Source organism: Ascaphus truei, chromosome 5, assembly GCF_040206685.1.
Source record: "Ascaphus truei isolate aAscTru1 chromosome 5, aAscTru1.hap1, whole genome shotgun sequence".
Taxonomy (NCBI): Eukaryota; Metazoa; Chordata; class Amphibia; order Anura; family Ascaphidae; genus Ascaphus; species Ascaphus truei.
In genome coordinates, this window is record NC_134487.1 from 7,407,148 (window position 1) to 7,429,775 (window position 22,628).

The window sequence follows — 22,628 nt, forward strand, 5'->3', positions numbered from 1 at the left end:
GTAACAGCCAAACCGCCCGGTGTAACAGCCAAACCGCCCGGTGTAACAGCCAAACCGCCCGGTGTAACAGCCAAACCGCCCGGTGTAACAGCCAAACCGCCCGGAGTAACAGCCAAACCGCCCGGAGTAACAGCCAAACCGCCCGGTGTAACAGCCAAACCGCCCGGTGTAACAGCCAAACCGCCCGGTGTAACAGCCAAACCGCCCGGTGTAACAGCCAAACCGCCCGGTGTAACAGCCAAACCGCCCGGATGTAAAGCCAAACCGCCCGGTGTAACAGCCAAACCGCCCGATGTAACAGCCACACCGCCCGGTGTAACAGCCAAACCGCCCGGTGTAACAGCCAAACCGCCCGGTGTAACAGCCAAACCGCCCGGTGTAACAGCCAAACCGCCCGGTGTAACAGCCAAACCGCCCGGAGTAACAGCCAAACCGCCCGGTGTAACAGCCAAACCGCCCGGTGTAACAGCCAGACCGCCCGGTGTAACAGCCAAACCGCCCGGTGTAACAGCCAAACCGCCCGGAGTAACAGCCAAACCGCCCGGTGTAACAGCCAAACCGCCCGGTGTAACAGCCAAACCGCCCGGTGTAACAGCCATACCGCCCGGTGTAACAGCCAAACCGCCCGGTGTAACAGCCAAACCGCCCGGTGTAACAGCCAAACCGCCAGGTGTAACAGCCAAACCGCCAGGTGTAACAGCCAAACCTCCCGGTGTAACAGCCAAACCGCCCGGTGTAACAGCCAAACCGCCCGGTGTAACAGCCAAACCGCCCGGTGTAACAGCCAAACCGCCCGGTGTAACAGCCAAACCGCCCGGTGTAACAGCCAAACCGCCTGGTGTAACAGCCAAACCGCCCGGTGTAACAGCCAAACCGCCCGGAGTAACAGCCAAACCGCCCGGAGTAACAGCCAAACCGCCCCGGTGTAACAGCCAAACCGCCCGGTGTAACAGCCAAACCGCCCGGTGTAACAGCCAAACCGCCCGGTGTAACAGCGAAACCGCCCGGAGTAACAGCCAAACCGCCCGGATGTAAAGCCAAACCGCCCGGTGTAACAGCCAAACCGCCCGGTGTAACAGCCAAACCGCCAGGTGTAACAGCCAAACCGCCAGGTGTAACAGCCAAACCTCCCGGTGTAACAGCCAAACCTCCCGGTGTAACAGCCAAACCGCCCGGTGTAACAGCCAAACCGCCCGGTGTAACAGCCAAACCGCCCGGTGTAACAGCCAAACCGCCCGGAGTAACAGCCAAACCGCCCGGAGTAACAGCCAAACCGCCCGGTGTAACAGCCAAACCGCCCGGTGTAACAGCCAAACCGCCCGGTGTAACAGCCAAACCGCCCGGTGTAACAGCCAAACCGCCCGGTGTAACAGCCAAACCGCCCGGTGTAACAGCCAAACCGCCCGGATGTAAAGCCAAACCGCCCGGTGTAACAGCCAAACCGCCCGATGTAACAGCCACACCGCCCGGTGTAACAGCCAAACCGCCCGGTGTAACAGCCAAACCGCCCGGTGTAACAGCCAAACCGCCCGGTGTAACAGCCAAACCGCCCGGTGTAACAGCCAAACCGCCCGGAGTAACAGCCAAACCGCCCGGTGTAACAGCCAAACCGCCCGGTGTAACAGCCAGACCGCCCGGTGTAACAGCCAAACCGCCCGGTGTAACAGCCAAACCGCCCGGAGTAACAGCCAAACCGCCCGGTGTAACAGCCAAACCGCCCGGTGTAACAGCCAAACCGCCCGGTGTAACAGCCATACCGCCCGGTGTAACAGCCAAACCGCCCGGTGTAACAGCCAAACCGCCCGGTGTAACAGCCAAACCGCCAGGTGTAACAGCCAAACCGCCCGGTGTAACAGCCAAACCGCCCGGTGTAACAGCCAGACCGCCCGGTGTAACAGCCAAACCGCCCGGTGTAACAGCCAAACCGCCCGGAGTAACAGCCAAACCGCCCGGTGTAACAGCCAAACCGCCCGGTGTAACAGCCAAACCGCCCGGTGTAACAGCCAAACCGCCCGGTGTAACAGCCAAACCGCCCGGTGTAACAGCCAAACCGCCCGGTGTAACAGCCAAACCGCCTGGTGTAACAGCCAAACCGCCCGGTGTAACAGCCAAACCGCCCGGAGTAACAGCCAAACCGCCCGGAGTAACAGCCAAACCGCCCCGGTGTAACAGCCAAACCGCCCGGTGTAACAGCCAAACCGCCCGGTGTAACAGCCAAACCGCCCGGTGTAACAGCGAAACCGCCCGGAGTAACAGCCAAACCGCCCGGATGTAAAGCCAAACCGCCCGGTGTAACAGCCAAACCGCCCGATGTAACAGCCACACCGCCCGGTGTAACAGCCAAACCGCCCGGTGTAACAGCCAAACCGCCCGGTGTAACAGCCAAATCGCCCGGTGTAACAGCCAAACCGCCCGGTGTAACAGCCAAACTGCCCGGTGTAACAGCCAAACCGCCCGGAGTAACAGCCAAACCGCCCGGTGTAACAGCCAAACCGCCCGGTGTAACAGCCAAACCGCCCGGTGTAACAGCCAAACCGCCCGGTGTAACAGCCAGACCGCCCGGTGTAACAGCCAAACCGCCCGGTGTAACAGCCAAACCGCCCGGAGTAACAGCCAAACCGCCCGGTGTAACAGCCAAACCGCCCGGTGTAACAGCCAAACCGCCCGGTGTAACAGCCAAACCGCCCGGTGTAACAGCCAAACCGCCCGGTGTAACAGCCAAACCGCCCGGTGTAACAGCCAAACCGCCCGGTGTAACAGCCAAACCGCCCGGTGTAACAGCCAAACCGCCCGGATGTAAAGCCAAACCGCCCGGTGTAACAGCCAAACCGCCCGGTGTAACAGCCACACCGCCCGGTGTAACAGCCAAACCGCCCGGTGTAACAGCCAAACCGCCCGGTCTAACAGCTAAACCGCCCGGTGTAACAGCCAAACCGCCCGGATGTAAAGCCAAACCGCCCGGTGTAACAGCCAAACCGCCCGGTGTAACAGCCACACCGCCCGGTGTAACAGCTAAACCACCCGGTGTAACAGCCAAACCGCCCGGTGTAACAGCCAAACCGCCCGGATGTAAAGCCAAACCGCCCGGTGTAACAGCCAAACCGCCCGGTGTAACAGCCACACCGCCCGGTGTAACAGCCAAACCGCCCGGTGTAACAGTCAAACCGCCCGGTGTAACAGCCAAACCGCCCGGTCTAACAGCCAAACCGCCCGGTGTAACAGCGAAACCGCCCGGTGTAACAGCCAAACCGCCCGGTGTAACAGCCAAACCGCCCGGTGTAACAGCCAAACCGCTCGGTGTAACAGCCAAACCGCCCGGATGTAAAGCCAAACCGCCCGGTGTAACAGCTAAACCGCCCGGTGTAACAGCCAAACCGCCCGGTGTAACAGCCAAACCGCCCGGTGTAACAGCCAAACCGCCCGGTGTAACAGCCAAACCGCCCGGTGTAACAGCCAGACCGCCCGGTGTAACAGCCAGACCGCCCGGTGTAACAGCCAAACCGCCCGGTGTTACAGCCAAACCGCACGGTGTAACAGCCAAACCGCCCGGTGTAACAGCCAAACCGCCCGGTGTAACAGCCAAACCGCCCGGTGTAACAGCCAAACCGCCCGGTGTAACAGCCAAACCGCCCGGTGTAACAGCCAAACCGCCCGGATGTAAAGCCAAACCGCCCGGTGTAACAGCCAAACCGCCCGGTGTAACAGCCAAACCGCCCGGTGTAACAGCCAAACCGCCCGGTGTAACAGCCAAACCGCCCGGATAGTTCTTGCTTTAGACGCGGGATGAGCTGCGCTGGTGCTAACTCCATCCCCGGTCTTATGGGTTTTTCTCTCTCAGCCAATTTCTGTCTCTGGGTGGAGCTCGCGATCCCAATCTCGCCTTGGGACGACGTGAAGAAAATGGGAGTTTTTGGAAGCGATTTGCATAACGGAGCTACGAGAATATCCAATGCGAGTTGGCAGATCCGGAGTGAAACCGCTTCTAAAACAATCCGCGGTTGTGACAAGGAGAAGGGGCTTACGGAATAGCAAAGCGTGCCAATCCCACCAGAAAGGGCCCTCCAGCAGCCGTGTGGCACACTTCGACCCCTATGTCTGGCGTTCATCGAGCCTCGATGCTGGATATCAAAGTCCGATCCAACCGTCAGTGGCGGTTACCAGGGTGCAATACCCCGCATTTCAGATAGGAGAATCCTGGGTATATATATACTGTACGTGCTAAGTATACATCAGCTGAGGAGCACGGGTAGAGATGGCTTCCGATCAGTGCATGGAGGGCTGCCATCCACGGCGAGCTGGTTACTTATCGGTAACACTTCACCTGCGCTCTTCCATAACCAGACACACTGGTATCCTTGAATTACTGCTGTCAGCATATGTGCAGCCGGAGCTGGCGGTCTCCGCACATAGACGGGAATTTTGGGGGTGTTTGGAAAAGTGGGGCAATTTCTGGGGAAGAAACAATTCCTTCAAATACAGCAAAGAACAAAAATCAATACAAAGCAATAGGATTTTTCGATGGTAGATATGATAGATGGGGCATAATTTAACAAAGGTCGCCCAGCTGCTAAACTGAGGTCAAACTGGTGGAAAATAATTGCACCTGATTTATTAAGGGGAAAAACCCCCATTGCTTTGCACTGGGTTCATTTTCCTTTCATAAATATAGCACTTTTTTTGGTGTTGGTTTTGCACCAGGGGACTGTATATACAGTGGCCAACTCCAGTCTGCAAGGGCCACCAACGGGTCAGGTTTTAAGGATATCCCTGCTTCAGCACAGGTGGCTCAATCAGTGGCTCACCTGTGCTGAAGCAGAGACTGGTTGAGCCACCTGTGCTGAAGCAGAGACTGAGCCACCTGTGCTGAAGCAGAGACTGAGCCACCTATGCTGAAGCAGGAATATCCTGAAAACCTGACCCCAAATATGTTTCGCAGTGTAAAATCCACGGACGGATTTTGGGCGGTTTTATTCGGCGCGGATTCATCAGAACGCGCCATTGGATACAATCCCTGGACAGATTTAGTGAATCCAACCTGCGGATTCAGCAATGCTTAAGAATCCGCCAAAGGATCGCGGGATCCGCGATGTGTATTGGTAATAATAAAAAAAAAGCCGCGACGCGCCCTTTGTAAGATCGATCCGCGGACCTAAAGGAACCGGTCGATCCCTTGCGGATCCAAATTCACCCCAAAAATTCACCCATCGCTACTCACTGCTCTGCACTCATGTTCTACATTTGTAGGCCTGCACCATTTAACCCTTCGCCCCTTCCCCCTCACCTACTGCAGTCTCCTAATCCACTGGGACACACCTTCCCCTCTTTACTACCCCCATCCTGCAATTCCTCTGCACACCCGCGTGACACACCCTGGCACTGCCTAATGCAGCGGGCCTCGTGCAGCAGCCACAGGGCACACACCCCGTGCTGTTTGTTCACGAACCAGCTGGATATTTATTTACCAAATGTTTTACCAGGAAGTAATACATTGAGTTACCTCTGGCACGGAGTTATAACAATACATGGTTACATTAAATCAGGGGTGCGAAAACTGGGGGGGCTAGGGGGCGCGAGATTTTCCTGGGGGGGGGGCGCGGGCGGTTGCAGAGGCCCTGCGCTCTTCCCCAAGGCATATAATGCCGTTGGGATCGCGTGAGGCCTCTGCAACTCTCAACTTACCGGGATTCAGAAGCATGGTGACACGTCGCCATGGCAACGTGGCATCAAATGCCGTCACGGGACCAAATGCCGCAGCAGGACCTTGTGACATGACGTCACATGACCCGTCGCCATGGCAACGTGGCATCAAATGACGTCGTGGGGTCACGGCGCAAAGTCACATGACCCCGTGGGCGTCATTTAACGCAAGAAAACAAGGTGGGGGGGGGGGGTCGTCACGGTAACTTATGACAAGCTATAATATACACCAAAAATACCTGGGTTGAACTGAACATGACTAAGATATAAATAAATATAGTTTATTCCTTGAAAAAGTGAACACACAAGATATACAAATAACAGGCAAAATATAGGTCACTTACTTAAAGGTTTGGACAAGAAAGCCATCAGGATACAGGACTTCATAACTTCATAACTTCAGTTCAATAATACTTACTGGCACGTGAGACATATTAATTCATTCTGGCACACATGACGCTCCCAATGAGACTAAATATTACCGTGTAATACTAAAATTAAGAGAGATATTAATATCTGTCTCTTAGTACCTGCTAGACATCATGTGTCTGTAATCATTATTTGCGGCTCGGTCCCAAGGATACACACATGTAACTCTTAGCATGTTCAGCCGAGGACATCTCATGGTATTCTTATATTTAATAAGGTCACTCATTCTGATATCTCCTTCTGTAACCGCACCCCTGGCCCCCATAAAACACCTTGTCAAGAAATCCTTTGAAGCGGGGCCCCCTGTGTAGAAAACGTTAGTCACGGTGCTATATTTCACACCCAATGCTCCAGACCTGGGTCCTAGCTGTCTCTAACAGCAGTATACCCTTGGCCTGCAACTTAGGTATTAACATACATCAAACCCCCTCTGTACTTTTCACACCCAACTTCAATCAAGCCTTTTGAAGCCCAGATATTTCTGAAAAGACACCACACATATTTGTATTTTCCTAAAACTGTAGCTCATTAACCCCTTAAGCCCCAGTGTGTGTGTGGTGCAGACACTTACATGGCGATAATACATTGTTACAGGGGGACAAATATTTTCATGTTGCAGCAGGGTAAAAAACACATTACTGGACCACAGTCCAGTTAACCCCTTGCTTCCCAAGTGAGAGCAGGGGGTGGCCAAATGGGGTGTAACCCCTTTAATACCGCGCCAAACCCCCTCTCTCATGACAGGGGGCGCAAGTACCGGGGGAGCGGGAAGATAGGGTGCAGCGCCAATAGTTTGCGCACCCCTGTATTAAATGAACTGAGGTTATACACAGGTTATACACAGGTTACACGGATATTTCATGGACAGATAGAGTTGGAAAATTGGGTGCAGGGGATAAAGGGCTGGTGAGTTTCAAACTGAAATAGAGAAGCTTTAACATCACCAAACATCAGCGAACGGCAGCAAACAGCTCACACCCTTTGGCTGTGCCACAGGCTATCTGCCTTTGGGGCGACACAGATGTAGTGTGGTTCAGGTTGAATGCAGCTGTGGTTTTAGAGTACTTTGTCCTCCAGGGGCATTAACATTCCAGAGGGTCGGTTGAGCAAATGTAGAGATTAACCCTTAGCACGTTGGCTCTGTGAAGAGGGGAGCAGCTCTATGGGAACCCCATCAGGCGTCCACCTTTGGGGCGATGCAGATGTAGACTGAGGGGTTCAGATTGAGTGCAGCTGTGGATACACTGCAGCCTCATAATAAGTTACGACTTCAGCTACCTCTCATCTGTGGACTACCACCCCAGTGTCAGTCTAGACATCACCCTCCATTTAATGGTAGGTGAATGTGTAAGGCTGACAGAGAGATGTATATGTGTAAGTTTTATTATATTCACACCAGGGAATTTGTGCACCCTGTTTACCTTTATAGCAAAGGTAAGTATGATACTGGCTTTAGCCAGATTTTAATTGCACTACTCACTTAAACTCATGCTTTATTTAACCCCTTCAGGGCTTTTACACTTTTTTCACCAGTCCATGGGATAACTATTACATATACATATATATATATATATATATATATATATATATATATATATATATATATATATATATATATATATATATATATATATATGTATATGTAACGGGTATTCCACCCCACCCAATCTCATATGTAGTGTGGGTGAGTAGAACATGTGGTGTTACCGGTGTGGTGCGTATACCTGCAGGCTCACAGGAGGTCTGAGCCTCCGCTAATGAGAGCCTGGGGTGAATCCTCTGGAACGGATCTTCGTTTACAGCGCCTCCACCTATGTAGGATTCTAGGGAAGTGTAGAATGACCCTACATAGGTACCCACTCAGAAACCAGATACACCAGTATTAGGGATAACAGGTTTACTGAATGAACAAACACTAACAAGGACAACTATTACATCATCTCTAGTACCATCACAACAGTATAACATCCCCACACGGTGCCCGCAGCCCAACCCTTGCCCCGTGGTCAGCGCTGCCACTATGTGTTAATAGAATGTTATGATCTGTTGGTGCACTTGTAGAGTACCTGCCGAGTGCTCCAGCACTCGGGCCTGCAACTACTTCTCAAAGGATCTGTCGACCTGGATCCCGTCTGATCCGGTGCTATGAATCTTTGCTTGGGGTCCGCCAGGGGTGATCCCACCCGGGAGATAGTCTTTATCTTTGAACACCGACTTGAGCCCACGTCGCCTTATGGGAACTGCAGCATCCGCTGATCCCTATCTAACCTTGGCACTACATGACAGGGTCCCTAACCTAGGGCCTGTCCCTGAGGAACCGCAACCTGGGATGGCTTGGGGAAAACTCCTAGGGCCTGTGGAACATTAACCTGCCCCCCTTCCCCCAGCTACCCAGTCTCAACTGTAACTGCTAATCCTAACAGCCTAACGCACCTGCAGCCAACACTCAGCTCACACTGTCAGCCTGCAGGGATCCACACACACTTCACACACACTGCACGCACTGCGCCCAGCACATGCAGCGACACACACACAGACAGCTGCAATCACACACAGCCACCTGGATCCCGTAGCAATCCACTACTAGCACACTGTGCCTATTTGCCAGTGCACACAGCCCTACCCGCTGTGGCACTGCCAAACCTGCACCTTACACACACTAAGGGCGACCTCCCTATCTAGGGCCGTCCCTTATCAATTACCCACTAACCTGGTGGGGAGTTGGGGCCTACCTGGAGGGTGAGGGTACCTATCAGAATGCAGGAGCTGCACTCACTCCCTGCATCCTTCCTTCCCCTTCAGCTCCGCTGCTCCAACTGACGTGACTCATGCAAAAGCCCGGGAAAATGTATCTCTTTCCTCCAGGGCAGTCCTGCAGCCCTATTGGCTCCTATCAAGCACCTGGTGCCTGCCTCGCTATGCCTCATGGGAATTGTAGTCCCGAGGCCCTTACTATAACATTGGGGCCGCGTGCGGTCCTCCCCTCTGCCTACACTAACTCCTAATGGCCGCCGCAAGCTCTCCCTATGCTTCCCTACTCTCGCGCGACCTCCTAAGAGCTGCCTTAGCTCCCTACCCCTATCTGCGCATGCGCGACCTATCTGGGGCTCTCCTGCCCTCGCGCGATCACTGCGCATGCGCGACTTGAAGCGCAATGGCGGCGCCCTGCTCTGCGGCCGCCGGGACCTTAGAGACGCGATCGCGGCCTTAGCAACGGCCCGATCGCGTCCCCGGCAACCGGCCGCAGGCAGGAGAAGCCGCGCTGCTCCCTGCTCCAGCCCCCACCCTTGGAAGCAGCCGTCGGGTTGTTCAGTACCCGCGATCGAGCTGCGCCAGGGGAGGGGGGTCTCCAGGAGCTGCTGGGGACCAGGGTTACATATATATATATATATATATATATATATAGTGTAGGTACCTGCATTAACGGGTATGCCTTGACGTGGCATGCAGGCTTACAAATGCTTTGGCCAAACCGTTTAACAAAATACCCTTTTTCATGAGATTATTATTTTAGCCTAATTGGTAGGAGCGCAGGAATCGTTCTTTTTGTTTTTCTATATGTAGGCCTATCTTTTTACATGCAGCAAACTTCTATAGGGAGGGGAGCAGCTCTTGGGGGAACCCAGACCCCCTCCTCATCCTCTCTCACTGACCTTCCTCATCCTCTCTCACCCCCCATCCTCATCCTCTCTCACCCCCCATCCTCATCCTCTCTCAAATCACGACTCCTAACGACACTTGTAAAGCGAAACGCATTGAGTCTAGTTAGAGGAGAGGGACTGGAGGCTGATTGATGCCCGGTGATGAGAACGGGTTACCGGAATGGACACCAGACGCCCGAGCACCATCCAATGATATCCCCAAAGCACCATACAGGTTTCCTGCTATCCACTGACCTCCTTCCTTACCAATCCTCCGTTTTGGTGAGTGTGTTTAACACTTGTTTGGATGTAGACTAGATTTCGCCATACTGGTCTCTTGTCTTTCTCTGTGGTTTCCTGGATACCATATCATTTCCATGTAATAAGAAGACACTACCTGAAAGCAGAGTCTATTTTAAAGTGCCCCTCTGGGGTTTTGTGAGTACCCGTGTGCTATATTGTATATCTGATGTTGGTGGTGTAAGGGCCATTGCAATGTAGGGTTTTCATTTTCCTCGCCTTGCGGTTGGATTACGGGGGGAGAAGAACTGACTGGAAGGAGACACAACTGGAGGATAGTACCGTGTTAGCGCGTAGAATAGACAGAGAAACGTAACGTGGAAGTACAGTACGGGGTGATACCTTTACTAGCGAAAGAGTGCAAGCTTCCAGGATCACAAAGGTCCCTTCTTCATGTAAAACCACCCTGAAGAAGGCACTTTGTGGTCCTGAGAGCTGCAGGTCACTTTTTACACGTGCACTTTGTGTGGTATCATTATTTTGGCCCCTATTTGCACTATTTTATATGTATCACAGATTATTTGTTTTAGCAGTGCACTTTGCCCCCACTGTTTCACCATGTCAGTGCATGTATGTGTTTATACATGGGTGTTCTGTGTTTATATGATGTATATATGCTGTTTGTGGATGTAGCCAGGTCCCCCACATTTGCTCTCACCTCCGCTGCGGTTGGAGAGTCAGGGAAGGTTGCAGAGTATGCAGGGAGCTCTCCGTTGCAGAGAAGGATCCGCGGCGGCCCGAGCGCCCAGGGCTGCCGCCATTTTGGTACTCGCGCATGCGCAGTGAGTCTGGGAGGCGACGGCGCTGGAAGAGAGTTTATGCATGCGCAGGACCAATGGGAAGAGGGCTAGAGCAGGGGACTACAAGTCCCATGAGCACCCGTGAGACCAGGTGATGCCAGGGAGCCAATAGGGCGACAGGGACTCTGCAGGAAGGAGATAGGAGGTTGCGCAGGGGAGCACGTTGCTCAGTCCAGACCAGGAAGGGGAAAAGGTAGGAGCTCTATGTGTAGAGAGGCAAGTAGCCTCTACACTAGGCCAGAATATCCCCTAGGCCCCAGATAGGCCCCTGAGTCACAGGCAGCTTGTGGTTGCTGCAGGGACAGGCCCTAGACCAGGAACCTGCCCCAGTAGTGTGTAAAGTAAGGGTCACAGAGGTCGCTGCAGTTTGTTATCAGAAGTTTGGGACCAAACCTCTCCAGAGACATTAATACCTACCCGGGTGTGATCGCACCGGAGGATCATCGCGGAAAGCATCGCGTCTGCGGATCCTTTGCGAAGATTAGTCTGCGGTCCGAGCGCAGGAGCGCTCGGCAGGTAACTCTACACCAAAGTGCACCAACTGTAACACTCTCGCTCTAAGGGCCACGCGGGCACCATACACTTGGGGTTGTGGGTGTGGGACATTGGACACGGTGTGGGGGAATACGGTGGAGGGACGCGTCCTGCGAGACGCTTTGGCTAGTTGTGTCTCTATTGGGAGGAGTATGTGAATGTTACGCATATAAGTCTTTGATTGCAATGAGATAGTTAGTAATTAATGCGCTAAAGGAGGGTGCTAACCTCCGCTTGTCTTATGGATTAATAAAGGATTATTTTTCCGCTATTCCTTGGTGAGCCGCTCCTCTGGCTGTGCGCCAGTTCTTCTTTTCCAATTTTGATTGCAATAAGTAAAGGTATCTGTTACTTTATGTACTGTGTGTATGTCATGATATTATGGTGTCCTGCGAGGATCAACTCCTGCTCTGCTGGGAGCCATCGCAGGTGGAGGCGCTGCATCTGGTAAGACACAGTACACACATATATATATATATATATATATCGCCCCAGGCTCTCCGTGGCAGAGGCTCGGGCCCTGCGAGCCAACAGGTTATACAGCATTAGTAGTCTTCCTGTATTCTAGGGGAAACCGGGTTACATGTATGTAGCCCTGGTTCCTATCGAACACAGGCCGCTACCGTGTGCTGTATAACCTGTAGGCTCACAGGGCCTGAGCCTCTGCCACGGAGAGCCTGGGATACACACAATACTTATAACTTGGTGCAGCGCCTCCACCTGCGACAGCTTCCGCCCGAGGGGAAGTGGGTCTTCGCAGGAACTTATGTACATGAACACACACACAGCAATATACCTTAACCAATATACTTTACTTGTAGCAACCATACGCTTTATCAACAGGTGTCCCTCCCTAGAGGAGACACTACTCTCAGCGTCCTGCCGAACGCTCACTCTCCCCCTCCCTTCACCGGGTGATCCCACCCCGTGTCCAGTTCCCTTTTGGAATAAGTCCCCCACCCTCAAGTGAGTCAGTGGATGTATAAGTGTGTGACTGCGCAGCCACGTGTCCTGAGTGAATGATGGTACCGTTGGTGCACTTGACGTTTACCTGCCGGGCACTCCAGTACCCGGTTCTGCAACTATCTTCACAAAGGATCGGCGAGGGCGTAGATGACGTCACCCGTAGGTGTCCAGGGCGATCCCACCCAGACACGCTGCGACTTGGTAGTGGGGCCTGGTCCCAGGTATCCCGCTGATTTAGAACTGTCCCGGTAGCGATCGTATAACAGTAAGGGAATCCGGAACCTGTCTATGGCCAGTCCCTAACTCAGCTTCACACTACGGGGGCTCAGGGCCTAACTGGGCCTGGGGCATGCGGCCTAGGTAGGGGCGGACGGCCTCCCTACACCGGAGCTCCTTCTCCTTCCTCCTACAGCTAGCTCTGACCCAACGTGCGCCCCATCACTTCCTTTTCCTCCCTTCCTCGTACCTGATTGGCCCTCGCGCGTCACGGGGGCCCGCGGGGCTGCTGGGACCCGTAGTTCCCTAACTCCCCTCCTATCCGAGCTCTCCTCCTTCGCCGGCTTTGCTCCCCTTGTCTGCGCCTGCGCATCCTTCTGCCAGGCCAGTTCTGCGCCGGCGCCAACCTAAACATGGCGGCTCCCTCTTGCGCGGAACCTCCGTTATCGGAGCGTTCCCTAGGTGCAGCATCTCCCACCCCACAACAACAATTGGTGGAAAAAGGGGTCCCGGCTACATGTATATGATACATGTGTGTCGTGTTTGCATATGATGCTTGTACGACGTGTGGATGTGTGTTTGTGTGTATATACAGTGGATGTATCTTGTGTGTGAATGGGACATATACCGGGTATCTGATGTGTGTATCTGGTGTGCATGGCGTGTTCATCCGGCGCTCACGTGTGTATTGTGCAAGTATCCAGTCTACATGTTTATTGCATGTTCACATGTAAATGGCGTGTGCTTATTGTATGCAGTCCATATCGTGTGTGCACCTTGCGTGTATTTGGCGTGCGTATTTGGCCCCCGCTGGCCCGGCTTGCCCTTCTAGCAGTGAAAGGGTTAAGCTTCACATGCTCCGCGGATGTCAGATGGCTACTATTTATTTATAGCTAATCTGCCTCCTTCCTTTACTTCCGTGACTCCTCGCTGCCCCAGGGGATTAGGGTGAATCCCTTTCAGGAACCAGGTGTATATTCAGACTGAATATGTGTAAAGGAAGAACAGAATGAAGCAGCGCGGGGTATAAATGTCAGCAGCTGGGAGATTGCGAATAGATTGGTTACTTTGTATTACCCCCTCCGGCATATCACTGGGCTACACGAGCAGGCCCTTTTTATACTGTGATTCCATTCCTATCGGAATATGAGGCCTGGTTAAAGCTTTCGGGGAGAAAAGCAGCTCAGGCAGAGGGGGGGAGCACAGGGAGAGGGGGGGAGCACAGGGAGAGGGGGGAGCACAGGGAGAGAAGGGGAGAGCACAGGGAGAGAGGGGGGAGCACAGGGAGAGAGGGGGGAGCACAGGGAGAGGGGGGAGCACAGGGAGAGAGGGGGGAGCACAGGGAGAGAGGGGGGAGCACAGAGAGAGAGGGGGGGAGCACAGGGAGAGAGGGGGGAGCACAGGGAGAGAGGGGGGAGCACAGGGAGAGGGGGGAGCACAGGGAGAGAGGGGGGAGCACAGGGAGAGAGGGGGGAGCACAGAGAGAGAGGGGGGGAGCACAGGGAGAGACGGGGGGAGCACAGGGAGAGAAGGGGGGGAGCACAGGGAGAGAAAGGGGGGAGCACAGGGAGAGAAGGGGGAGCACAGGGAGAGAGGGGGAGCACAGGGAGAGTGGGGGGAGCACAGGGAGAGTGGGGGGAGCACAGGGAGAGAGGGGGGAGCACAGGGAGAGAAGGGGGGGAGCACAGGGAGAGAAAGGGGGGAGCACAGGGAGAGAAGGGGGAGCACAGGGAGAGAGGGGGGAGCACAGGGAGAGTGGGGGGAGCACAGAGAGAGAGGGGGGGAGCACAGGGAGAGACGGGGGGAGCACAGGGAGAGAAGGGGGGAGCACAGGGAGAGAAGGAGGGGAGCACAGGGAGAGAAAGGGGGGAGCACAGGGAGAGAGGGGGGAGCACAGGGAGAGGGGGGAGCACAGGGAGAGAGGGGGGAGCACAGGGAGAGAAGGGGGGAGCACAGGGAGAGAAGGGAGAGAAGGGGGAGCACAGGGAGAGGGGGGAGCACAGGGAGAGGGGGGAGCACAGGGAGAGGGGGGAGCACAGGGAGAGAAGGGGAGAGCACGGAGAGAGGGGGGAGCACAGGGAGAGAGGGGGGGGCACAGGGAGAGAGGGGGGGAGCACAGAGAGAGAGGGGGGAGCACAGGGAGAGACGGGGGGAGCACAGGGAGAGAAGGGGGGAGCACAGGGAGAGAAGGGGGGGAGCACAGGGAGAGAAAGGGGGGAGCACAGGGAGAGAGGGGGGAGCACAGGGAGAGAGGGGGGAGCACAGGGAGAGAGGGGGAGCACAGAGAAAGAGGGGGGTAGCACAGGGAGAGAGGGGAGAGCACAGGGAGAGAGGGGGAGCACAGGGAGAGAGGGGGAGCACAGGGAGAGGGGGGAGCACGGAGAGAAGGGGGAGAGCACAGGGAGAGGGGGGAGCACAGGGAGAGAGGGGGGAGCACAGGGAGAGAAGGGGGGAGCACAGGGAGAGAAGGGGGAGCACAGGGAGAGAGGGGAGAGCACAGGGGGAGAGGGGGAGCACAGGGAGAGAGGGGGAAGACCAGGGAGAGAGGGGGAAGACCAGGGAGAGAGGGGGTGGAGCACAGGGAGAGAGGGGGGAAGCACAGGGAGAGAGGGTGGAGCACAGGGAGAGAGGGGAAGCACAGGGAGAGAGGGGGGAGCACAGGGAGAGAGGGGGAGCACAGGGAGAGAGGGGGGAGCAAAGGGAGAGAGGGGGGAGCACAGGGAGAGAGGGGGAGCACAGGGAGAGAGGGGGGTAACACAGGGAGAGAGGGGGGAGCACAGGGAGAGAAAGGGGGGAGCACAGGGAGAGAGGGGGAGCACAGAGAAAGAGGGGGGTAGCACAGGGAGAGAGGGGGAGCACAGGGAGAGAGGGGGAAGACCAGGGAGAGAGGGGGAAGACCAGGGAGAGAGGGGGTGGAGCACAGGGAGAGAGGGGGGAAGCACAGGGAGAGAGGGTGGAGCACAGGGAGAGAGGGGAAGCACAGGGAGAGAGGGGGGAGCACAGGGAGAGAGGGGGAGCACAGGGAGAGAGGGGGGAGCAAAGGGAGAGAGGGGGGAGCACAGGGAGAGAGGGGGGAGCACAGGGAGAGAGGGGGGGAGCACAGAGAGAGAGGGGGGAGCACAGGGAGAGACGGGGGGAGCACAGGGAGAGAAGGGGGGAGCACAGGGAGAGAAGGGGGGGAGCACAGGGAGAGAAAGGGGGGAGCACAGGGAGAGAGGGGGGAGCACAGGGAGAGAGGGGGGAGCACAGGGAGAGAGGGGGAGCACAGAGAAAGAGGGGGGTAGCACAGGGAGAGAGGGGAGAGCACAGGGAGAGAGGGGGAGCACAGGGAGAGAGGGGGAGCACAGGGAGAGGGGGGAGCACGGAGAGAAGGGGGAGAGCACAGGGAGAGGGGGGAGCACAGGGAGAGAGGGGGGAGCACAGGGAGAGAAGGGGGGAGCACAGGGAGAGAAGGGGGAGCACAGGGAGAGAGGGGAGAGCACAGGGGGAGAGGGGGAGCACAGGGAGAGAGGGGGAAGACCAGGGAGAGAGGGGGAAGACCAGGGAGAGAGGGGGTGGAGCACAGGGAGAGAGGGGGGAAGCACAGGGAGAGAGGGTGGAGCACAGGGAGAGAGGGGAAGCACAGGGAGAGAGGGGGGAGCACAGGGAGAGAGGGGGAGCACAGGGAGAGAGGGGGGAGCAAAGGGAGAGAGGGGGGAGCACAGGGAGAGAGGGGGAGCACAGGGAGAGAGGGGGGTAACACAGGGAGAGAGGGGGGAGCACAGGGAGAGAAAGGGGGGAGCACAGGGAGAGAGGGGGAGCACAGAGAAAGAGGGGGGTAGCACAGGGAGAGAGGGGGAGCACAGGGAGAGAGGGGGAAGACCAGGGAGAGAGGGGGAAGACCAGGGAGAGAGGGGGTGGAGCACAGGGAGAGAGGGGGGAAGCACAGGGAGAGAGGGTGGAGCACAGGGAGAGAGGGGAAGCACAGGGAGAGAGGGGGGAGCACAGGGAGAGAGGGGGAGCACAGGGAGAGAGGGGGGAGCAAAGGGAGAGAGGGGGGAGCACAGGGAGAGAGGGGGGAGCACAGGGAGAGAGGGGGGTAACACAGGGAGAGAGGGGGGAGCACAGGGAGAGAGGGGGGAGCACAGGGAGAGAGGGGGTGGAGCACAGGGAGAGAGGGAGGGAGCACAGGGAGAGGGGGGAGCACAGGGAGAGAGGGGGGTAGCACAGGGAGAGAGGGGGAAGCACAGGGAGAGAGGGGGAGCACAGGGAGAGAGGGGGAGCACAGGGAGAGAGGGGGGAGCACAGGGAGAGAGGGGGGAGCACAGGGAGAGAGGGGGGAGCACAGGGAGAGAGGGGGAGCACAGGGAGAGAGGGGGGAGCACAGGGAGAGAAGGGGGAGAGCACGGGGAGAGAAGGGGGAAGCACAGGGAGAGAGGGGGGAGCACAGGGAGAGAGGGGGGAGCACAGGGAGAGAGGGGGGAGCACAGGGAGAGAGGGGGGGAGCACAGGGAGAGAGGGGTAGCACAGGGAGAGAGGAGGAGCACAGGGAGAGAGGGGGTGGAGCACAGGGAGACAGGGGGGAGCACAGGGAGACAGGGGGGAGCACAGGGAGAGAGGGGGGAGCACAGGGAGAGAGGGGGGAGCACAGGGAGAGAGGGGGAGCACAGGGAGAGAGGGGGGGGGCTCAGAGATCGGAAATATTACGCGCGTCCCAGGTGTTTGCTGCTTCTCTGTCCTGAGCTACAGTCTAAAATATGCAAAGAATCCTTTGCAAGGAAGGGTTTCTACCTCAGGGACAACAGAGAAACTGCACAAAAAGTCACATTAACCTTCGCTTTTACCGCACACAGCGCAGCTAATTGCACATGTTCCCCGTGTTCGGAGATCCCGCGGCGCTCTGCGTATCAAGCATTATAAAGTTGGGGCTCTGCCGGGAGCAGAGAAACCTCACAATGGGCTCATGACATCCTCAGGAATCCTGTCGGAATAGTGGCTGAGGGCGCCCACGCCTTCCTTACAACTGGAGAATTAATGCCAACACCTGTTGTAGTTTAGGCATAAATTAATTTGAATTTACCTAGGGATCCTGCAACTTTTGTCCCCCCAATAAAAACACTACTTGGATGTATTGTTTTCTTGTTGCTGGGAAGGTCTCTTTCACACTATACCTGTTTGTCACGGAGTGTTTTGGGGAGAGGTTATAGGAACGGTTGGGGGAAAGAAGGTGGTCACTTGGCTGAATTTTTTATAGGACACAATCCTTCAGCCTAGGTGAGCCCACTGTTCTGGGCGCGGGGAAAGCTGTCGGCGTCCCTAAAAATACAGAGAATATGTCATTTAGTGAGTTTGCCTTATTTGAGTTTCGAAATTTTCATTTCAACACAGGATCGCACGAAGAGGAGGAGGAGGGGGTGAGAGAAAAGGAGGAGGGGGTGAGAGAAGAGGAGGGGGGGTTGAAGAAGAGGAGATGGGGTGTATGAAGAAGAGGAGATGGGGGGGGTGAAGAGGAGGAGATGGGGAGTTGTGAAGAGGAGGAGGGGGGGTGAAGAGGAGGCGGGGGTGTGAAGAGGAGGAGGAGTGGGAGTGAGATGAGGAGGGGTGTTGAGAGGAGGTGAGAAAGGAGGAAGGGGGTGCAAGAGGAGGAGGGGGGGAGAGAAGGTGAGAAAGGAGGAGGGGGTGCGAGAAGAGGAGGGGGGAGAGAGGAGGAGGATGGGGGGAGAGAAGGAGGTGTGAAAGGAGGAGGGGTGTGCGAGAAACATGGCTACTGTGTAACATTTTTTTTAAATCCAAAAGTGTTTTGGGGGCAGAGGGAGCAAACTCGGGGCTGAATGTTCGCTTAGGACGCTGAATACCCTGCAGGTGATATATATGTCACTGGGCTGATACATAGGGCACTGGGCTGATACATAGGGCACTGGGCTGATACATAGGGCACCGGGTTTATAATACAGTACAGTATGTCACTAGGCTGATACATAGGGCACTGGGATGATACATATGGCACTGGGCTGATACATAGGGCACTGGGCTGATACATAGGGCACTGGGATGATACATATGTCACTAGGCTGATACATAGGGCACTGGGATGATACATATGTCACTAGGCTGATACATAGGGCACTGGGATGATACATATGTCACTGGGCTGATACATAGGGCACTGGGATGATACATATGTCACTGGGTTTATACATGTAGCACCCTTGGGGTATGCTAGAATTTATCTTAGTGAGTCCTCGTCCCTACAAGGAGTTAAGGAGTTAAATCCGTTAGAGGCTCTAGTTCATGTAGCTAATGTTAAAGCTGCAATATCCTACATGTGTTTTTTTAATAAATCAGTTCCGTACTACAGGTACTGTATGTGAAAATACTTTTAGTATTCTTTTAAAATACGTGTGTGTGTGTGTATGTATATGTATATATATATGTGTGTGTATATATATATATATATGTGTATATATATATATATATATAAATGTAGCGGTCATGTAAAATGGCTACAGTTATCTCTCCTGCTGACAGTAAGGCCTGGTAAGTTGTGGGCATGCCAGCAGTAATTATGGAGGTTTGCCCTCACACCCTGGTGGGGTGCCCTGTGTATGGATGGGAGTGGTCACATGCTCTGACTCCATGGTTAGTGATGTCAGAGGTGTGTCAGCTTCCAGAGTGTACATAAGGCACAGCACTGTGTCTAAAAGTTAGTTCTGCCAGAGTTCTGAGTAGTTCTGTGTCCTGCGTGGTTCTAGAAGAGTTATGTTATAGTAGCTGAACAGGAAGACTGTGTCCAGGGACCTGGCACAGGGTAAAGACATCCCGGCAGGTATAGGGAATCCCTATTAAAAGAGAATTACACCTTTCAAAGGGAAGCACTGAGGGACAATGAGTGGCTAGAGAAACTACTGCGAGGGGCAGTTAGCCCACCTCAACCAATAAAGATGCTCTTAATCACAAACCTTCTCGTGTACATATGTGGAGTGAATGTACAGAGAGGAGCACCACAGAGGAGTTCCTCGCCAGGACCATCCCCAAGTGACCGAAGGGACCCTGATGAGGTGGAGGCGCTGCACTGGAACTAGGTAGGACTCAGCACACTACCTCAGCTGCCTGTCTGGACGGGTCCTCCCCACACACCATCATGCGGGAGACTCAGGAGTCCAACAGGTGCACCACCAGACACTACCACACTGTAATGGGGACCGGTTAGACCACAGGGGCCAATGTGAGATTGGGTGGGTCAGGCCGGGTCACAAAAACCGTTACATATATATATATATATATATATATATATATATACATACACACACACACACACACACACACACACACACACACACATACAACTGTATGCTCATTTGCATGTCTTAGGCTGTTATGGAACAAGAGCCACATTTCTGACTCACCCCCCTCTCTCCTTTGCAGTTTCTGCCTGTCAGATCTTATTCCCAGCTGCATGGAGTCTGCAGACACATACTGTGCCTGTGTGGCTTGTAACAATGTTGCATTCCTTGCCTGCGAGCATGGAATCAGTGAGCTGCTACAGCAGTTTCTGAGATCCTCACCAGAATGGGCTAGTCTGCCCCCCCTCCTGTTTGTTCAGACATGGTCTGCCCCTAGACTATTCCTTTACCCACACTGCACCTCACTTCCTTTTTCCACCCTGGAGACAGTGAGTAAAGAACCCCTTCTCTGTTTATCCCCCTTGGTGAGGCCATCTCTTTTTACCGGTTCCTAACTAATAATCACCACTACACACCATCCACAAGCATCTGTATCCTGCTGCCTTTTCCCAATAAAGTGGAGGAAATATTACAGGACTTGGAGTGATTTAAAAGGGAACTGTGTTAATGCTATCGGGAGCCATTCATACCAACGTGACCCTGGCTTCAGAATAGTAAAAAGAGGACCGTGTGCCTTGGGAAATACACACAGAGGAGCTGCTACCCACAGCCTTTATGCTAAAGAAACAAGCAAGCAGCTTACATAGCAAATAAACAGCAGTCTCTCACCACATTGCACAAGCACGTTGCTACACAGAGCCACAAGCCTCTACACAGCAAACTACCACAGCTTTATGCAAAAAGACAGTGAGCAGCCTTACTTTGCTAATACTACACAAAGGAAGCACCAAGTAGCTAAAACTGCAAACAGTCTGCAGCTTTCACAGACAACCAGTAGCTCAAACTTCACAGCAGCCTTGCAACAAACAGTGCTTCTGTTACAATTCCTAACTGCCTTTTTTCTCTGTCTGAGTCCACCCGCTGCTCAGCCCCACAGTGAGGAGCCAACGGACACCTGTAAGTACAGCTACCCCAACGCTGCACGCTGCAGGACACCGCTCGGCATCATCTGAGACAGACGCCCATCGCTGACAAGGTAAAAGACCGCACGCCACACGCACTGGCAAAGGCCTACACACACCTACAGCATGGCAGAACTCAGAGCCTCACCAGACATCACGCAAGAAAGCGATCTCTCAGACACAGAGACCGCTGCGCAGCTGCAACAGGCGCAGGCAGGCGCACGGCCCAAACGGACAGTCACACTGACACAAAAGGGCCGCGAAAAATATGAGACTGACATTGAAGCGCACCGCGCTAAATTAGAGTTGGCCTGGGAAACAACCACACTTGGGATACGCAATGTCGCCGGCGCTGGCAATTCTGTACAACAGCTCGAGCAGGCAATACCTCAATTGAAGATAGATCACGCACGTTACCAAGAGCTGTCAGAGGCATATGTCACTTACTTGGCCAGGACTAACACCGGCGAAAGCCTGCAAGAAAGGGACTTACAGCTCAATATTGACTTGACACGTGACAGCCGCGTGCGAACCTCTATCACGGAAGCCGAGAGTAAGAGGAAAAACCTTTTGCTGGAAACCGCATCGCAGCGCTCAAGCACATCCAGGCACTCATCAAGGTCAGCAAGATCAGCGCGGTCTAACGCGTCCAGCGCAAGCACAAACGCTACCAAGGCGCGAGCCGCCACAGAGGCCGCACGTGCCAGGGCTGAATATAGTCGCAGAGAGGCAGCCGTAAGGACAGAAAGAGCGCGCATAGAAGAGGAGGAGCAGAATGCCGCTGCCGCTGCTAATGCCGCCGCTGCCAATGCCACTGCCGCCGCTGCCAATGCCGCTGCTAATGCCACCACCGCCAATGCCGCCGCCGCCGCTGCCGCGGCGCGTAAAAAGGCCAAATTGGACGCGGATCTAGAGGCACTTAATCAAGAGAAGGAAGCCGCCGCCGCCATAGCCCAAGCTGAAGTCCTAGAAGCAGCCGCGCAACAGGATGGCGGGGAGCAACCCTACAGACGGATTGCCTCAGAGGATCCAGTCCAACGCACTGAAGACTACGTCAGGAGCCTCTTCAGCGTGAACACCAGCGCACCATCTCAACACGGATGGAGCGACTCCACAGATACCGAAGACTCGCTAGGACCACGAGGAGAAGACGCTGCTCCATCAATGGCACATGCTGCCTGGGATAGCCACACGCCAGCGCGCACACGGATGCACCACAACAGGCTCGCAATCCAGGTACACCCACGCGGGAGAAAACAGCCCCTCACACTGGCCAGCAGTCATCACGCGTCCATGCCAAGGAAGAGGCGACCGCACGGACCCTCCCAGCAACTACTTCAGAACGGGACAAACGCGCCGATGTCTCAGGTCTGACAGACATAGCCAAGTACATGATCCGGCGCGACTTGGTGCACGCAGGACTCATCAGCTTCGACGACCGCCCTGAGAACTACAGGACGTGGAAGTTCACGTTCAAAGACGCAATCGACAGCTTGGACTTCTCAGCAAGGGAAGAGCTCAACCTGTTAGTCAAGTTCCTGGGGAACATATCCAGGGAGCAAGCGCAGAGACTTCGGACGGCAAACGCGCATCAACCCCAAGTAGGTCTTGACCTAGTGTGGGAAAGGCTAGAAGAGTCCTATGGCAGCCCCGAAGCAGTCGAGGATTCACTCTTCAAAAGAATTGAGAGCTTCCCCAAGATAACGAATAAAGACTACTCGAAGTTACGAGATCTTGGAGACCTGCTGCAAGAACTGGAGT